Source organism: Lepidochelys kempii, chromosome 3 (assembly GCF_965140265.1).
Source record: "Lepidochelys kempii isolate rLepKem1 chromosome 3, rLepKem1.hap2, whole genome shotgun sequence".
Lineage (NCBI taxonomy): Eukaryota > Metazoa > Chordata > Testudines > Cheloniidae > Lepidochelys > Lepidochelys kempii.
The window spans coordinates 47,980,828-47,986,313 of record NC_133258.1 but is presented as its reverse complement, the minus strand read 5'-3'; positions in this window follow the sequence as shown (position 1 = coordinate 47,986,313).

Below are 5,486 nucleotides of genomic sequence, written 5' to 3'. Positions count from 1 at the left end.
CCCTCACCCCGCAGTGATGTGAGCCGGTAGCCAGTCACCTCATGGGGGTTGCCTGCCTGCTCGCTGCCAGCTGGATGGGAGAGAGAGACTCAGAGACGCCCCCCCATCGCATCCACACCCCGTGGGGCCGGGCGGGGGCGTGGCCCACAGCACCCCTCCCCAGCCATGGGGCAGGACTCCTTCTGCTGGGGAAAGTGACAGACTCTCCACCCGGCCTCCTGTAGAAGCCCAGGGCAGGTACCCTGCTAGGCGGAGTCTCCCACTGCCCACCTGGAATAACTCTACCCACTGGGTGACCGAGGATAATCCCACCGCCTGCCTTGGGACTAGGCGGAGATTTACTCCAGGGGATGAGCTCTAACCCAGCAATGCACTTCGCGATGGGAGGGCAGGTATCGGTTCACCCTGCTGCTCCTTTTGCTGCAGAGAGTTGGGGGCAGACCAGGGCTTAATTTACAATAAAAGGGGTGCTGGGGCTCAAGCAATTTTTTCACATTTATAACCCTTCTGTCAGTCAGAAGTGGCAGCAAGAAGGGCTGGGTTCAGTATCTAGGGGTTCCTTTCCAACAATACAACACAAAAGTGACTGGAGGCCACATCTAGTGACCTGAGAATTACACACCACCCCCTGGGCATCTCTAAGAGGTAATACTTCCCCTCTCACAAGCACAAAATCTGAGTGTAGAAAAAAAACTATAAAAGGAGGGAAATAACTTAGCATTAATTTGGGAAAACACCACAAACAGGGTTCATAAACAGAAACCATGAACAAAAGCCTCACCCCCAAGGAGGTTGGACAGTATTCTTTTCTCTCAGGTTCTTAAGTCCAGCAACCAAAAGTCCCTTTAACATGCCTGTCCCTTCTCTGCACCCCACTCACAGTTACTGTCCTTGGACAGCACAGACCCAAACTTAAGAGGTGCATCTGCAGAGTTCACCTCCCATCCTGGGTGGAGAGGTGTACCAAGGCACCTTATTCACTCTGCTACCCTGGCACTCGCTCGCCGCTCCTCTTTGCCAGCTACCAGACTGACACGCCATGCCTCTTTGCCAGCCGCCCTGCTGGTCAAAGGCCGATTGCCACACCTCTCTGTGGGGCTCTGCTCCAGTACTCTCTGCCAGCTGATTGCCAACCCATCAGAACATCTTCAGGTCCCACCACTTAACACAGCTCTCAGTGATTTCAGTTGTTAGTGGAGGAGCCTCACTGCTGGTGCAGTGCACGCTACTCAGTCTCTTGTATTAGAGACACTATCCCAAAGCAGATCTAATGCTTAGACCTAGATGTCAGAGATTTCAGCTCTGCAGTATGTAATAAAACTCTCAATTGAATCTAACTTAGCTCTTTTATTATGCAGTGAAGAGAGGAAAAATCAGATTATGTCTAAAACCCTGATGCTGGCATCTCTCCCTGTGGCTTTTGGAACCCATGTCCCCTGCCTATCAAGTGCTATTTAGTTGAGGGTAAGTCTCTCAATCAGGGTATGCCAAGTACAATTCTGTTGCCCTTGATTCACATAACAAAGATAACAGCCCTTTATTACTCCTGCCCCAATAACAAGGAAACAGGATCCAACACCAGCCAAAAGTGATAATTTTGCAAGCAATCCCATCATGCTAATGAGCACCTAGGTGTGCCCATGCAAATGAGATCAGCTCCTGAAGTCCTCTTCCACAACTCATTGCTAGATGACAGGGGAGAGCTCATTCAGACTCTGTATCAAGCCCATAGGTGCTGAGGCTATGAACTGCCAAGCCTAGAGATGCTGGGGCTTAGCCCTGGTAAGCCCTGGCACAAATTAAGCATTGAAGCAAACTGGTCCCTCTGCTGGTGTGTGTGGGGTGGGGGAGCATAATGAGCCAGACTCATGGCACTGGCGCACAGGGAAAAGACTGTCCCATATTCCCTAGTCCTGGAGGATCCCTCCAACCATACACACCAACGCCATGGGTGCTCCAGGGCTGGAGAACCCACGGGGAAAAAATGGTGGGTGCTCTGCACCTACCAGCAGCCAAGCGCCCCACCCCCGCCACCCCATCTCACCTCACCTCCACTTCCTTCCCTGAGTGCGTCGCTTCCCCACTTCTCCTCCCAGCGCTTGCCACCGCAAAACAGCTGTTTCATGGCGTAACCAGCTCTGGGAGGGAGAGGAGAGAAGCGGGGACGTGGCGCAGTCAGGGGAGGAGGTGGGGAAGAGGCGGGGCTGGGGCAGGGATTTGGGAAAGGGGTTGGAATAGGGGCAGGGAAGGGGTGGAATTGGGGTGGGGACTTTGGGGAAGGGGTTGGAATGGGAGTGGGGCAGGGGCGGAGTCAGGGTGGGGCTGGGGGAAGAGGGGTTGAGCACCCACTGGCGCCTGTAAAAGTCGGTGCCTATGCCTCCAACCCCCAAAAAGGGACAATACATTTTACCCCCTGTGAAAGCAGCAGTTTCCACTTTGAGTCCTGTCTGCAGCAGAAACATAGAGCTCACTATCCTCTGTAGTTACTGCTCCAGGAAGGGGTGGGAAGCAAAGTGTCTGGTGATTATTACTAAGGTGAAGGAAGCATATCTCTGTCTGTTCAGATGAAGTTCTTTCTGCCATTGCAGGTACCTCTTTGTCCAGCTAGTGTTAGGCCTGACTCTGACACACCTTAAGGTGACTCTTGCTGCTTACCCTACAAAAATGCTCTCTGCACTAAGCACTTCAGGTCCTCTTAGCTCCCTCCCAAGGCCCAGAGGTGGCCAGGCCAAGATGACACAGCACATTGCCAAAGGAGGAGGCTGCTGCCTCCCCTGCAGCACCAGCCAGCCCCTCCTCAGTGACCCACTGGGACAAACTCCCCTGAGAAATGAGCCAGAGTCACCCCACCACCTCTGTCCCCAAAGGAGATGGGACAGAGACTCACCTCACTTCCCCAGAAACTCTCTTTCCCGTAGCTTCAGTGCAGAAACTTCTCAACTCTGCTCTTGCTATCTCTACTCACCTCCATGCCTGAAGCAGCAAGAACCAGATACCAAAGGGCCAAATCCTGGTCCCACTGAAGTCAGTGGGAACTTGCTCATGGACTTCTGGTGGACCAGAATTTGATGCAGAGTAGTATAAGGCTTTTAGTGACATCCTTAAAACCTTTGCTGCTTGTGTTGGGCTGAGTCAGGACTAGAGAGGGGAGCTATCTTCACAACAACATACTGGCCTTCCCAGACCAATTTTAAATTATTTTACCAAGGACCTGAATGAGTTATGGAGATTTTAAAAAAGCCCTGTCAAAAGGAGAAACAAGATCAGGCATCTGAAGGAGCAGAGGAGAAATAAGGGAGCGGGGGGAGGGGGAAGGGAAGACTTTAAAAACCTCAAATTCTGATGCAAGAGAGGAAGCTTGGAGAGAGAAGAAGAAAGAAAGAAAAGCACCAGTTTTGTGCCAACCAAGAAACAACCTCAAACTGTACTCCAGAAATAGACTTTATACTGGCTTAAAGCACTTTTACTGACATAAGTCTTTCTGATTCTAATTCTTAAGGGTCATGTCACCCTGTTAGTTAGCCACAAAGGAGAAGCATTATAATTACTAAATATTTCAGTCCAAGGGCCTGGGAAAGCCACCATCCTTAAAGAAGCTATTATGTAGTAGCATGCATAGTTTGGTAGATTGGGAGCCAGGGATCCTGAGTCCTACTCCCAGCTACACCACTGGTAAACTCTGAGACTTTGATTTAACTTCTGTGAGTTTCCCCATCTGTAAAGTGTGGGGACTCCAAAATGCTTATCTACTTCACAGAGACAATGTGGATTAATATTTGTAAGTCATAAGAAGATAAGAATGGCCATACTGGGTCAGACCAAAGGTCCACCTAGCCCAGTATCTGTCTTCTGACAGTGGCCAATGTCAGGTGCCCCACAGGGAATGAACAGAACAGGTAATCATCAAATGATCCATCCCATCGTCCATTCCCAGCTTCTGGCAAACAGAGGCTAGAGCCACCATCCCCGCCCATCCTGGCTAATAGCCATTGATGGACCTATCCTCTATGAATTTATCTAGTTCTTTTTTGAACCCTGTTATAGTTGTGGCCTTCACAACATCCCCTGGCAAAGAGTTCCACAGGTTGACCGTGTGTTGTGTGAAGAAATACTTTCTTCGGTGTGTTTTAAACCTGCTGCCTATTATTACACCATACACCACAAAGCCACAATTAGGCTCCACTGCAGCACTTACATGACAGGTGGCAGCTGAAGTGGGCAGGAGTCAGGGAAAACCACTTGTGGTAAATTAATATTGACTAAGGAAACTAACTTCCGAAGACCAGTTTGTACACTTGGGTTCCTACAGTAACAGTGGTGCTGGTAGCTCAAGCCATGTGCAGGGCTCATTTGCCATCACTTTGTGTCTATGGAATATCTAGGGCAACAAGGGCTTGAAAACAAAGCTATCAGTAGGGGAACCCATCTAATCATTACTAAAAGCAGATTTGGGCAGATACTACTTAGCATTCCCTGCCAGACCAACTTTTGGCATTCAATCAATGGGTCTTGTGTTGCACATGGGTGATGTTTTCAGTATTCACAGTAGAATGAGCCAAAATAACTGTTCTCTCAGGCTTGTCCTTTCAGAAAGACATCATGTCCCAAGCTGTCTTGATTTAAAGTAAAATTATTGAGACATTTCTTTCACTACTTTTTATCCTATGTTAAACTAATTGTGCTCGTTTTCTATATACAACAGGACCACTAAGACTCTTTGTCTCCTTCTTTTCTACTACTTATTTATTGAGATTTGTACTAACTAAATAAAAGAGCGCTCATCCCAGGTGGTAGGTGCCTTTGACACACACACACTTAAAATACAACTCATACATAAAGTCAGCAATTAATTCTCTGAGAGTATACTCTGGCAGAGTAAAAATAACCACAATCTCCACCAAATCCTTGTTGGAGTGCTCACTGGTCTCCCAACTCCCTACTAGTCACCTACCCTAAAGGTTAAAATCCAACTGTTGCAGACTAGGGTCAAGGGGAGTGGCGAGTTCCACAGTTGTGTGGCTCTAGCAGTAAATACCAGCAACTCTTTTTTCTTTTTATACCAATGGAATTTCAGCTCAGATGCCTGCTCTGATCACAGCAGTGGCCTTGTCTCATGAGGAAAGAGGCAGTATCTCAGTTGTCCCAAGTCCTATAGTCCTTTATATGACAAACCAACCTTAAAATCAGTCCAAAAATCAACTGTTCAGATCATAGAGCACAGGTTCTATATGTTCAACAAAATGACATGCTGAGTAACAATTGAGCTGCTGAATTCTGCACCAGCTGCATTTGCCAGAAAGATTTAAGATGCAGGCCCAAGTACAGTGCATTGCAGAACTCCACGGAAACTTGCAGAGGGTATTTTTACACCCTCTTTATTGTTTTTCCTACCTCTTTTGTTATTTTGACATTCTCCTTCTGTCTACTGAGAATGTAAGTTACATTCATTTTGCACAGATACCGATTAAGAACATAAGAATGGCCAT